A 14,940-nucleotide genomic window follows, 5' to 3' on the forward strand; every position below is an offset into this window, starting at 1 on the left:
AAATATCACTTTGTATAAATACATTTATTTTGGTATATGTCTCATTGAATGATAAGTTAATTAATGAATTAATTTTATATCTGTTTTGTCACTAATTCTGAATATTTTGAGACAAAGACAATATGTTGTTATTGATCACTGGATTTCCTTTATGCTAGCACAATCTGGAGACTTGATAAGCAATGTTGAACAAACAGATAACTGACTGCAGCCTAAGCCTTTGTTCCACCTTCTTAGCCATGGTTTTTTGTGGTTATATCATATTGAGCACCTTGCTAGTTTACTTCTCTCAGACCTTTTTACTTCTGTTCAGCTAAAGCAGGTTTTCTCCATTATACATACACAGTGTATATATATATTAGCCCTACATATATGTTGAAAAATTAAGGACTGAGAAGTGTATTTTAGTGAGGAATAATTTTAAATTATTTTAAGGTATGTATTAACCCAGGTTAGACCTCATATTAACTAATAACACAATGGTACTTGAACACAATTAAACGTTATTGTTTGTAGGCAAACTCTTCACTCTTTCAGATCACCTTCCTTTCGGAAGATTTTATTAGCTGCTTGCATAAAAATTCCTCAAATGCCTCCATTGTGAATCCAGGAGAAAACAAAACAACAAAGCAGGGTTTGGGGATTGTTTCCCTTTCATTTTATTTTGGTAGCAGAGAAGACAGAAGAAGCAATGGCTTCTTCTTCCTATTCCCAAGCCATGTGTTTTGGATGATGTGACCTTTTATTTGGGGGAGGGGGCAATTAATTTTTTTAATTTCATGCTTCACATTCATATCATGCAGATGAAGTATTATTTAAATGTATCTTCAGATTATTCAAACATTTGACTTGGTCATTAATTCATCTGGTATACCTGAAGAAATAAAACTTGATTACTCTGCTTATGACCATGAAAAAAAGGTGCCAAAATAGAAAATAAGGCATTAACATTCAGAAATTTTAATTTGATGTGCAATGTAACTGGCTTAATTTTAAGTTAATGGTTTTATTTATCACTGACCTTTCAAGTTGGTAACACATGTTATCAAGGTATTACATGCAAGACATGCTTTCTCTGTATAGGTGATCCTCTGGATTACTTGTTCATACCACACACAAAACCTGACTAGTACCACACAGTTAAGTGCATTTATGTCATAGATCATAAGAATTGGTGAAAGGCAAGGGAGTCTTTAAGACTGGAGGAACTCTATAGTAACTCATCTTGGGCTTGAACAGAAAATATTCCTGTACTGCATCTCACATCTCTTAAAAACAGGAAGTGTTTTAGCAGCTTAAAGCTTTTTAAGTTGTATTGTAAAACTCATTACTCACTAGGATTTCCTTTGAAATATAGTTTACATCCATATCAACCATTACATACACTAGCAATTTAGTACAGGAGCAAACTTTAAAAACAAATTATTTTGGACCTTTAAAATTAGGCCAGAGTACATTCAGCAAATCCATACTAAAATACTTTTTGTAGGATAAAGGCTAAGAAAACTTTACATATGGTGCAAGATTACATAACTCTTTCTTTCCTAGGTATTTAAAACTTTCACATGGGGGCTGGTGTTATGGCGCTGCAGGTTAAGATGCTGTCTGCAGTGCCAGCATCCCATATGGGCACTGGTTTGTGTCCTGACTGCTCCACTTCCATTCCAACTCCCTGTTAACGCACGTGGGAAAGCAGTGGAATACAACTAAGTGCTTGGGCACCTGCATACACATGGGAGACCCAGATGAAGCTCCCAGCTCTTGTCTTAAGCCTTGCTCAGGCCCAGCCATGGGGGGCCATCTGTGGAGTGAACCAGCAGATGGAAGATCTTTCTTTATCCCTCCCCTTCTTTCCGTAATTCTGCATTTCAAATACATTTTAAACAATTAAAACAACAGCAACAAAAATATTTCACTTTATAAAATTCCCCACTCTAAGCAAGCTTTGCAGGACTGTTGAAAGGCCAGATCACTGTCAGTGTTAGGGTCCGAAAATGCCCATCGCCCGAGGAACGACTCCAAGAGACTTTCTCTCATGCAACCAGCAAAGGGTTAAAGATTTATTGATCCAACATGTTGGGGCTCTCTGAACATACAAGAACAGAGGAGCCTCGAGGAACTACAGCATAGGGTTTATAAAGGCAAAAACTGCAAAATCGGGAGTGGGGAGAGAATACACAGTTGCTAAGCGGTTGCTAAAATCTTACAATCAGCAATTATGATCTTAAGACATAGACAAATCACATCTTCATTATTAGCCCAGGTAACCCAGGTGCAACCTTTCTACTTTTAAGCTTGAGCAATCATGCTAGGGGTTTTTTGTGCTCTGCCAAGGGTGATGTAGTGCACTGCTATTGTCCGACTATTTGGGATCGTAGTTTCAGACCAGAGTCTCACGGTGGGGGGGTGCTTTCCCCAGTATGGAGTCTCAAGTGCTCCAAAATGGAGCCCCTACTGTCAAGGTGCTACTTCACTCTGTCTTATTTTCACATGCACCAGGAAGGTTTAAACCTGTAAGCTTAAGCTTAACTTTTTACACCCGCGCATATACAATTTTAACTCTTCATCAGAATAGCTTGTGCAGTGCTGTAATACAAAAATATCCTTGAAAACTATTGAGTGACCATTATATATGGTTTCTATAAAAAATAGTTTTGGTGCATCTGTTGGCAGACACCCATCCAAATGTAGTTAAGAGGGCCATTGGGATGCTCTATGACTCATTTTAATGCTGGAGTGCTCTTCCCACATTTACCACTGTGTGAGTTACTGAAGTGCAATTTATTAAGGAAAATTCACAGTTTTCATTTGGTAGTGCATTAGACTGTTGACATAGTAATGGTTTTAGTGTTTTGAGGATGTAAGTTTTCAAAGGCTCAACTAGTTCTCCAACCTTGCATGCTTAGGCAATTGTTAATTTGATTTGCTAACTTTGAACAAGTCAGTCTACTGATCCATGAATGATAATCTTAGCTACTTTCCCCCAACAGACAATAGAAAAGTTATTTTCTTTGCCTTTCCTCAAATCTAAAGTTGGATGCAAATCTAAACTTGAATGGTTTCACTTCGTAGTTACTCAGTGGAGAGCACTTACTATAAAGTCTGATTATGTAGTCATTTTAAGTTGTACTGATACTACTACCATTACATCACAGTGCACACAGCAAAATGAATGAGATGATGTCTGATTTCACTAATTAGTTTTGCACAAACAGAGTAAATTCCTTAGTCAAATTTGTTCCAGAACAGTTTTTTTTTTTTTTTTTTTTTTTTGACAGGCAGAGTGGACAGTGAGAGAGAGAGACAGAGAGAAAGGTCTTCCTTTGCCGTTGGTTCACCCTCCAATGGCCGCCGCGTCCGGTGCGCTGCGGCCAGCACACTGCACTGATCCGATGACAGGAGCCAGGTACTTATCCTGGTTTCCCATGGGGTGCAGGGCCCAAGCACTTGGGCCATCCTCTACTGCACTCCCTGGCCATAGCAGAGAGCTGGCCTGGAAGAGGGGCAACCGGGACAGAATCCGGCGCCCTGACTGGGACTAGAACCCGGTGTGCCGGCGCCGCTAGGCGGAGGATTAACCTAGTGAGCTGTGGCGCCGGCCCCAGAACAGTTTAAATATTAGCATTTTATCTGATTTTATACCTATAATTTAAGTAAGGTTTTACATTGAAATGTCCTTATTTCTTTAACTGAAGGATTAATGGAAAGAGGAACCCAGTGGCTTGGTGGTTTGAGAAGAGCATCTGGGGATGGCAGCTCACTAAATTTCACTGTAGCATAGTTCTTATTAGCTTGTGGCTTAAAAAGTAAGCCACAACTTGACAAGTTAGAGCTCCAGTTTTGGTTATTTTTAGAAACCTTGTTTTCCCCTCCATTGTGTCTGGCCTGCCATGCAGCTGCTGACGAGTTAAAACCATGATCTGTTTCTTTTTTATGAATCATCTTCATCTGGGAATTCTAATCCTTGGTCTTCTGTTAAATTTTCTGTTCATTCTTTTTTTTTAAAGATGTATTTATTTATTTGAAAGGCATGATTACAGAGAGACAGAGGCAAAGACAGAGAGAGAGAGAGAGAGAGAATAAAAGAGAGAAGGAGAGAGTCTTCCTTCTGCTGGTTCACTCCCCAGATGGCTGCAATCACCAGAGCTAAGCTGATCTGAAGCCAGGAGCCAGGAGCTTCTTCCCGGTCTCCCACACAGGTGCAGGGGCCCAAGGACTTGGGCCATCTTCTACTGCTTTCCCATGCCATAGCAGAGAGCTGGATTGGAATAGAAGCAGCCAGGACTTGAACTGGCGCCCATATGGGATGCCGGCAGGGCAGGCGGCGGCTTTCCCTGCTATGCCATAGTGCCGGCCTGCCCCTGTTGTTCAATCTTACAAACATTTCTAGATTGAGGAGCTGGAATGTTACATCTCTCAGCTTCTTTGTCTCCTTTCAGTCTGCTTCTCAGATTGCAAGCTTCTACCACCTGTCCTCTTCTTTGCTGCAAAGCCCAGGATAATAGGTGTCACTTTCCTTTGTCTCAATACAGTACTTTTCACCAGCCAATCTGCTGAGTTAAGGCAAGGAGCTGAGACCAACATCTGAGTCTCCTGAGCACACAAGTGTGAGAGAAATCCTAGTGATCCGAAGCTCAGAACTAGGGCTGCCTCTCAAATTATTGGACACCCTCCTTTTCCAGGGAGAGAGGAGGCATGGATCAAAATCCACACGCACTGATCAGCTAGCAGCTGACTGCCTTAGGGTCTCTGATCTTGGATGATGCAATTGTTTGGTTCATATCTGCAGCTCCTCCAATAGATTCTTTTGCCAGGCTTTTGTGCCTCCTTCTCTCTGCTGAAGACCACATCGACTTGCTCAATTCTAAAAGCAATCATTTGGCCCAAAGTGCTGCAAAGCATCTGAGGAACCAAAAAATACTCCCAGTCACACAACACTCATCAGATATAATAAGTATTACCGAACCTGCAAACAAGCATATCTTGTAAGAGAAGCTAATGACTTGGAAGACAAAGATTTTGGAGGAAAAAGGGAAGACAGTTTATTTAGGATGAAAGCAAAAAGAAGGGTGGATGGCAAATGGCTCAGCATCCAACCTCCCTATCAGAAGGAAGCAGGCTGGGGTGGAAACTGGGAAACACACAGTTAGCTACACGGCCACAGTCATATTAGAGGTATGTAGATGGTGAGGTGTCCCACATATTCCATCACTCGCTGAGTCTCTATCTTGTGATCAGGTCTTCAGAACCCAAGCTTTAGGACAAGGCAAATAAAATCATCCAAGATCAGATAGGGAATTCCAGATTAGACTTACTCCCCTGGGCCTCAAAGAGGAGTATTATAAGCCTCTGTCACAGTAGAAACCAATTCCCCGTACGAAATTTTCAGTTCCTTTGAAGTTTCTTTTATTTCCCTTGACTTTTCATAAGATGTGTTTCAAAAGACAAATAAAAGTAATCTTGATGAATCTCATTCGTAATTTCTATTATGTATCTATAAGGTGACTTTATTATGGCTGGTCATATTTTAAAGTGGATTGTGTGGGAACTATTGTCAGAAAGTAATTTACAAATATGTTTTGCCATTCATCATAAAATTATCTTTCTATTAACCGTGCCAATATGTAATGTGCATTCACATGTGCTTTATCTCCTGAATCCATTTTTCTCTCTCAGTGGAGAAATGCTTCTAGGTACAGAATGTATTTCTCTGAAAATATCAGGTAAAATTTTACATAAACTTATTGGACGTGACTGTTTCAAACTTGTCCTTGTATGGGCAGGGATTTTGCCTCAGTTTAAGATGCGTGGGATATATACATCTCATGTCTGGATGCCTGGGTTTGAGACCTGACTTTGCTTCCCATTCCAGCTTCCTGCTAATGAGAATTCTGAGAGGCAGCAGGCCATGGCTCAAGTACTTGGTTCTCTGTCACACAGGTGGGAGACACAGAATGAATTCTTGACTTGGCCACGTCCTGGGTATTGAGAACACTTGTGCAGTAAAACAGTGAATAGTAGATATCTGTCCATCTGTCTCTATGTCTCTCTTGCTGTCTCTTTGTCTCTTAAATAAATACAATAAACTTTAAAAATCATTTAAAAATAAAAATAGAATGAAATTTGTCATTGCAGGTGCCTGAACACAAGGAAGAAGGAAAAATGAACATGAGCAGTCAGGTGAAGACAAGTGGACGCCATGGGATGGGTATGAAACAGCTTTCCCTGTGATCTGAAACAGTAACTTCCCATTTTTAGAGCATTTACTAAAGGGTTCTTTTTATAATCAAAGGCAATTTTTCAGACTACTTGAGGATTGTGTACACCAGAGACAGAACTGTGTTCCAGGGATACCCTGATGGATGTCTATTTATCTGTCATCAACTTTTAAAGTAATTTTCCTATAATTCTTAGTCATCCTCTTAACTCCTGAAATGCAAATCCTGCCACCTAGCTTTTAGCACATCGTTGGTGCTCAATAAATGTTTAACAGTTGGGCTACTTATGTTTAACAGATGCAACACTGACTCCAAGGACAGCTGCATGTTAATGGTGTGTGAAGTGATTTATATATAAGCTGCTAAAACTCATAACTAAAGTACTTAGCACTCTGGGCTTCTCTGGGACAAAAGGTGATAGATTAAGGCAAAATGGTATTATTATTTAATTCTGAAAGAGGTAAATTACCCCAGCAAATGCAATTTGATGCTACTGGCAAGCCGCTGTGGTCTGAAGCTTTGTCACCACCAGGAAATGTGGTCCAGTGGTTGGAACTGTGGTGAAGGAGGCGAGAGCCCTGGGTATTATTTCTGGTTAATTTACTGACTTCCTGAGTGACCTTGGGCAACTCACTTAACTTCCCCATGCCTCAGTCTCCCTCCCTAGGAGGTGAACAAGCCAATGCTTCTCAAAGTTCAGCTCTGAAAGAACATCTTAGATGTAAAACTGAAATGTTTTGCTTGGCAATAATATTTTGCTGTATTGGGTGATTTGTTTTGCTCCCAGCTGCATTATTGGCTGTTAGGCAGTGCATGTTAACACGTCCTTAGCCCAAATATGCAAAGTTTTCAGGGCGGCCGTGGGCACAACAGTCTATTCCAGATTAGACCTGGATCACTGGCAAAGGCTCTTTGTGTGATTCCACATCTGTCCGTGCACCCTACTACAACCTGATCCTCACCATTTTTAGAGATTTTTGAAGAAAAGAAATAAACATTTTTTCTGAATTCTTAGTGATGAAAACAGTCTGGGTTGTAAAACAGCTTTGTCAGTTAGAGAACAGGTTTATATGTCTGAAAAAAATTGCAAATAAAACCTCAAACTTCAGATACCTGTTGATTTCTCAATTGGACAAGAGGGTTGGAGAACAATACAGGAGTCCAGATTCCTGTGCCTTTCCCGGTGAGTCTGTTGATTTGGGAGAGCAAGCATTTGTAACAGATGGCAATTCAGATCCTGGAGGAACCATGTCTTGAATTCTGACCACTTTGAAAATCCTGGAATGGCCCGATAGACTGCTGTTCCTGACAATGCCTGGGCAGACATAATACAAACTTCACACCTTTGATTAGGAGTAAGCTTTCAGGAAATTAGTAGACATACAGTATAAGGTTTAACGAGAAAAATAATACAAGAAGATCAGTACGTGTAATACCAGAAGAGTGTTCTTGATTAATAGACTAAAATGTCCAGTGATTCCTTCTTGATGAGTTCTCATTACTTATCAAAATATATTTTGGAGTATGGATAATATTACTGACTCTGATCTTAATTTTTATCCTTAGAAAGAAAGACAGTATTTAGTATGTACTTCAATAGATCAGTGATTCATGTATAGGAAAGTGAAGTGATCTTGAAGGGAATAAAAATATATGAACAATAAAATATACTTGACTACTTTATCAAGCTTATGACTACCGGGTTTCACCTTTTTTATCAATCAATTTTCTTTTTTTAATAAAATGTTATTTTTAAATAAGAAATAAGTTATTGAAAGGCAACAGCATAGGGTCGGGGTGGGGGTTGGAGAGAGAGAGAGAGAGAGAGAGAGAATATCTTGTATCTGTTGGTTTACTTCCCAAATGCTTTCAACAGCCAGGGCTGACCAGCCTGAAAGTAGGAGGTAAGAACTCAGTCTGGACTCCCTCATGGGCAGGAGGGACCTAAGTTCTTGCGCTATCACCTGCCACCTTCCAGGGTGTACATTAACAGGAGGTTACAATTAGAGCCAGAACTCAAACCCAGACACTCTGTTATGGGATGTGGGCCATTCCAAACAGTGTCTTAACCACTGCACCAAACCACCCATCCCTATACGTTTTTCTTTACTGATGGTATTTGTAAACTATAGTATGCTGTATTATTATTTTGTAATTCTAAAAAACTTATTTCCAGGTTTTGCCTTGTATATTCTGAGAATGAGTATTAGAGTTTGTAAGATTCTCATATGCGTGGATCGGAAGACAAGTAAATAATTAGCCATTTATTTTCAACTTTAACCAAGAAATTAATGATTCTTATTTTGAAATTAAATATAATTACTAACCATAAAAGCCAATTTCAGGATTAAAATTCCTACAGAAAAAATCAATTTGATAGCACGAGTCTAAAACTCTGATTACAGCACAATAGCATCAAAGCATTCCCCCCAATACCATCATGTAATCATTATTTCTTTTTTAAAAAAAGATTTATTTATTTATCTGAAAGTCAGAGTTACACAGAGAGAGGAGAGGCAGAGAGAAAGAGAAAGGTCTTCCTTCCACTGGTTCACTCCCCAAATGGCCGCAATGGCCAGAGATGTGCCAACCCGAAGCCAGGAGCTTCTCCTGGGTCTCCCACTTCAGTGCAGGAGACCAAGGACTTGGGTCATCTTCTACTGCTTTCCCAGGCTGTAGCAGAGAGCTGGACTGGAAGTGGAGCAGCCGGGACTAGAACCGATGCCCATATGGGATGCCAGCACTGCAGGCATCTTTTTTTTCTATAAAAGAATTTTTATTTGAGGGTTTTTAGAAAAAGTTACTTTAAGATTATGGCAGAAGTGGTAGTCATTGTGGTGAAATGGTCTAAGCCATCACTTGGAATGCCTGCATTCCATATTGGAGTGCAGATTTGGGTCCCGATTGTTCCATTACTGATCCAGCTTCTTGCTAATGTGACTGGGAAGGCAGCAGATGATGGACTAGGTGCTTGGGTCTCTGTCACCCACGTGGGGGACTTGGAGAGAGTTCCTGGGTCCTGTCTTTAGTCTGGTTCTGCTCTGGCTGTTAGCTGTTGTGGGCATTTGGAGAGTGAACCAGCAAATGGAAAGTCTCTCTCTCTCTCTCTCTCTCTCTCTGAGCATGTGTGTGTGTGTGTGTGTGTCTGTCTCATTTTTGCCTTTAAATGTAAATCAATAAATCTTAAAAAAAATTTGGAAAAACAGTCAATATATATTAATTACCAACAAATCCTCATCTGAAAATACATACTTAATATGTATACCTAATACTGACAGTAAAAACTAAAAACTTAGCACAAATAAAAAGTGAGGCAAAGAAGTAGTTGTGAGTTATTGTTAAGAAATTTCAATGTTATTTTCATTAAATTAATTATATAGATATTTTGAGGGATACATTAGACTTCCAGTTAATGTTGATGAAGGTGGGTGTTAATCCATGAAATAAATCTGGAAAAGAATACCTGAAAAGCACTTAATTTTATAAGACTAAGATGTTACGTCAGACTTATATATAGTTTCTCTCAAATATTTATGACTCATTAAAATCAGATAGAAACCAAATAATTCTATTTGATCGACTTCTCTGACTGAAAACAGTAACAGTGCCTGACTCCCATATTTTAACAACAACAACCCAATAGAGTACATGTTACTAACCCCAAAGAAAGGTTAGGTAACTTGTCCAAGATCACACAGCTAGGACGTGGTAGACTGCGGAGACAGTGCAGCCTGTCTCCATGTCGCACCTTAATTCAGAACCATGTACCTCTCTGTTTCCTCTGTGAGGGCTGCAGGAGTTATAAGTCTGGGGTATCAAGGCACTAGCTGGACACAGACATGTTGCACTGTTGTCCATATTAGGAAAACTAACTTTGGGGTAGACTGACTCACCTATTTTTCCCTTACACACTACATACATGGACCCAGTGCAGAGACACATATACTTTCAGCTTTTAAGGTAACTCTCTAGTGTAATCATACTGTCTCAGAATTATAAAGATTACAAATAATTTTTACAACTTCACATTTATGTCAAGAACCCTGAGTATCTGAGCTAGGACCCTACTTATAGCAGTCATGGAGTGCTGGCAGAAGAGATTCCTGGGGTAGAGACAAAGAACTTGATGGTTCATGGCACAAGAAGCAGCACAAGCTTCCTATTTGCGTTGAATCGTCTCTCCCCACAAATCCCAAGGAGGTCACCAGGAGATAGTGCCAGGTGACTGCTGTGATGCAGTCTGTTTGTGTCACCGCTGAAAAATTCCAATCTTTAAGGGAGTTGCAAGCAAGCCTTGTAAACCTTTGCCCAGAGGGAGACTTCAACTGCTTCCTTACTTTCATTATGTTGGTCAGCAAACACATCTGCCTCCTGCCTGGGAAGTGACACTACTTCTGCCTTCAGAGATGCTTGTCATTCTTAAAAAGAATATTTTGAAGACATTTTTGAAAAAAAAAAAAAACTATCAGTAACTCTGCTCACAAGACATAACTACACATGTAAGAGGCCCATGAAGAACTGTCTTTCAATAGTATTTTATTTCCTATAACCATGATAACTCCTTTGACACCTACACAGATACTATGAGATTAATATGGTAGATCTGACATATTTTCCTTTTTACACATTTTGCTCCTTATAAAATAATCTGTTGGTAGATAAGAACAAGAGAATTTTAGAGCTTAAAATTAATTGAGTTGATGACATAAATGTTTGAGAAAAATCATAAATTAAGAAGTTGATGATCAAAAAGATTAATTCTTATAAAAGAAAATATTAATGTAATTGTTCTCTATGACTATTTTATATTTTTGGTTTAGTAGCTACTCATTCAGAGGTAAAGTAAATAAGTATAAGGGTATGGGTTGGCAGTCACTGGCAATAGCGGGAGGAATAGAAATAAACATAATATACTTCGTAATATGTATTATAATTTAATAGAAAAAGATGATCTGAGTTTATGCACTTTTTGGAAATGCATTTACTATGTTAAGCAATGTAAATTTGTATCAGAATGCTGTTATATGCATAATGTATTATATCCGTCCATGTTTTCTAAGGTATGGTAATTCTGGGTATGCTTAATTTGGGGCAAAACTTCCTTTAATAGTTGGAAGAATTTACATCCTAATGAATATGGTTTACTACAGGAATTTTAAAGCAATTTGCTTGCTATCCCTAGGCTCCTTTATTTTGACAAGGTATGCTAGGTTTCAACCCACTTTGTTGAATAAAATTCAGACACAGAAAGTTGGTTATTTGTCTAGTGTTGGTGAGCAGAGAAGAGATAACACGGTGTAGTTACGTAGGAGTGTGTGAAGACTGGAGGTGGAGAGGCACATGTTTCTATCACAGGTCCCATAAGAAATGATGAAAAGAAGCAAGGAAGCAGGTCTTTGGCAGCTTGAAGTAAATTAGAACAAACAGCCAAAGGGCAGCAAACAGTGTTGATCATTTACTCAGAAATGCTTTTTGGATCTGTGACTACTTCAACACCAAATGAGATTATTGTTTCTCATTTTAAGGAGCCCTTTCATTATTATTGATGGCCTACAAAAGGTGAAAAATGGCCACAATTGTACAACATCCAAGATATATTTTCAGTAAATTCTGGAAGATTTTGCCCCATCCATCAATCGAATAGGTGTCCTAAATACACAAGATCGTTTAACCCACAGCCGCTCTGTAGCAGCCGACAGCTATTCTTGCTCAGTGGGGTGTTTAAACCTTGTCCTTCAGCAAAGTGAAATGAGGGAATGTTTTCATCAACAGTCAAAATCTGGAAAGCAAAATTTGATCTGTCAAATGGTCAAGCGTGGTAAAGGTAAAAAAACCAAGCTAAGATTTTGTTCTGTGCACTTTGGTTTCCCTCCAAGTGGAAGGAGGCTTTCAGAGGCAGGATTCCTTTTATGCATGTTTTAGAATTCTTCATTCATCTACACATAAGCGAGAGCTAGTAACACTAAGATCCTGTTAACAAATTTATACGGGTTTCTAATCAATGTATAGCTATTAGTTTAGAGTATATTTTAATGATTAGATCTTCAATCTTTGCTTCCCACCACCCCTGGCTCAGAGACATGTGTCATCAAACAAATGGGAATTCAGCGTGAAAGATCAATGTGGACTTAATTTAACTGAATGCTTAAGCTATTACCTTTATTATTAATTATTATCTTTCATGTGCTTATTCATACTAAGGTTTGTGATGACAGTCATGGTGGCAAAAATGGTAAAAATAACACTTTTTACCATTTCAGGTTAGTACGAATAGACACTTGTCAACTAAAATTTTGGCTAAGTATTGTCTTTACCTGTGAGTGAATTTTGGCTGAATATTATCTTTGCCTGTGGGTGAGGCAGTGATGTCACTTGATGGCCACTTGAGCTGGAATTTTAGGGAAGAAACAAAAACAAAAACCCTTTTTGAAACTCATATAGATCATTATGTTCTAAATATGGCTCAGGACCTAGTTAGGTGAAAATAATTCTTGGTCGTTTGTCCTAAATTTAATTGGGGAAATCATTTTATTTTTTCTAAATTTGTCAAAAATGGGAAGGAGAAACCAGTGTTTGAAGACAGGATGAGGTCTGCTGAAGTCTCCCATGGTACGATTTTCACTATCTGTCCTTCCCCAGTTTACCAAAAAAGCTGAAAGTCTTTGACTAAGGCACAACACGTTTGTCATCACCACAGGCTGGCTCCCATGCAGAGACGGATTTACGATTTTCTCCGAGCTGCCATGCGGCCACTAGATGGCAGTGTCAGCCCACCAGACCCCACCCCCTCCCCACAATCTGGAGCCCATTTCCTGTACCTTGCCAGTCTTCGCAGGTTTCAGCTTGTCACTTCTTCTTTGTTTTCTATTTTTACTTTTATTCAGATGCCAGGAAAACTAGCTGGTTGAGGAAGTCATGCGGTGCTCCACACGTTTGTCGCAGGGGGTGCTGTGACTGAAAAGCCTAACTGATTTTCTGGGCTGGATATCCCACTTGGCTTGGAAGCCTTGCCTGGTCGGTGGTGACTCAGAGTGGATCGTGTTTTCTTGGTCCTGGACGCAAGTCCACCTTTCTTGCATGCGGGACTCTGGGCTGCAGTCAGTACACAAGCGGACACACAGCTCACAAGAGACCAACCGATATTACAGTTGGAATTCTCGTGGCTGTGATGTGTTCTGACATGAATTTTATTTTTCAGAAAAAAGGAAAACCCCGTTTTGAATCCGAATGCTATCTACATTAGAGGTGTCAGAAATTGTGAGTTTGTAGGATGAGAACTCCTTGATTTTTTAAAGTTGACAAATGAAAAAACAAGAGACTCCTAAAATCACCCTGGATAATGAGATACCCGGGCACAGGCACTGCTGTCGATGTTGGCTGATAGCCTTTTGTCAAAATCCGTATTTTGGTCCTTTATAGACTATCTGAATATTGTACAGGAGATTATAACACAGTATACTTGCACGACTTCAAACATTTTGATTGATATATCTTATTTATATGAGAGGCAGAGAGACAAAAGGAGGGAGAGCAACAGACAGAGAGGGTGTCCATCTGCTGGCTCATTTCCCATACACCCTTAATGGCCAGGGATAGGCCGGCCAGGCGTAAAACCAACAGCTGGTAGTTCAACTTAGGTCTCCAACATGGGCGGCAGGGGCCCAAGATCCATCACCTGCTGCCTCTCAGGGTTTGCATTAGTTGGCTGCTGGAATCCAGAAGGAGCTGGGACTCTGCTAGGCCAAAAGGCCAGCTCCACAGCATTTTAGTTTTCATCACTGTCAATCTAAAACAGCAATATTTCTCCTCATCTTTCTTCTGATTTTGCACAAACCCTCTCTACTGGAAATCAGATATATGTGCATCTCCTGAATTATCTTTTGGGCCTGGAAAGAATAAACTCCATCAACATAGTCTACTTGAAGCAGAACAGACTTCATCTTTGCCACGATTGGCAAATGGCTGCTCCCCAAGGATTGCGAATGAGGACGAGCACCATGGCACGTGCTCATGGTGTTGGCCTCAGCAGCTGGACCAGATTGAAGCCCGGAGCCGAGCCTAGTTGGACCATCTTCTGCTGCCTTCCCACTCACATTATCAGGAAGCTGGGTCAGAAGGAGAGTAGCCAGGACTTGCACCAGCATGCTGATGTGGGATGTGGGTTTCCTAAAGCAGTAACCTCACTACTACACCACAATGCCTGCCCTGTAAATCATTTAATTTATCCTTCACTACTAAGTCACAAACAAATGATTTTCATTATAGGAGACTGTTATTCCATCCATCAAGAGATGGCTAAATAAACAAATACACGTCATATTTCAGTATCATTTTATATTAATTGATGCATCTTGGGAATGTTCCTTCATTAGTGCATTCATAATTCATTTGTTCACTCATACATATTTTATTCATTTATTTGACAAGTGTTCATCTGGAGAAACAAAACAAAACAAAACAAAAAGATCAAATTGAATTTTGTCCTAGCTGTCATGGGCTTATTGGAGTTTTGGTGGCTTGTGTGAATGAAAGTTACATAAGGACTTAGGGATTTTTAAATCACAGGCAGGGGCATGCATTTGGCCTAGCAATTGGGGTGCTCCGTGGGAGGTAGCAGGTGATGGCTCCAGTAATTGAGTCCGTACCACTCACACAGGAAACCTGAATTGAGTTCTGGCTCACAGCTTCAGCCTCCAAGCTCTTGTAGGCATTTGGTTAGTGA

The 14,940-nt window shown here is 39.8% G+C and overlaps 1 pseudogene; it reads right to left on the reverse strand.

Annotated features, from left to right (window-relative positions):
• Positions 1 to 3,642: 3,642 nt before the first annotated feature.
• On the reverse strand, positions 3,643 to 4,502 carry LOC100349515 (proline-rich nuclear receptor coactivator 2-like; annotated as a pseudogene).
• Positions 4,503 to 14,940: the final 10,438 nt, after the last annotated feature.

The sequence above is a fragment of the Oryctolagus cuniculus genome, chromosome 4 (genome assembly GCF_964237555.1).
Source record: "Oryctolagus cuniculus chromosome 4, mOryCun1.1, whole genome shotgun sequence".
NCBI lineage: Eukaryota > Metazoa > Chordata > Mammalia > Lagomorpha > Leporidae > Oryctolagus > Oryctolagus cuniculus.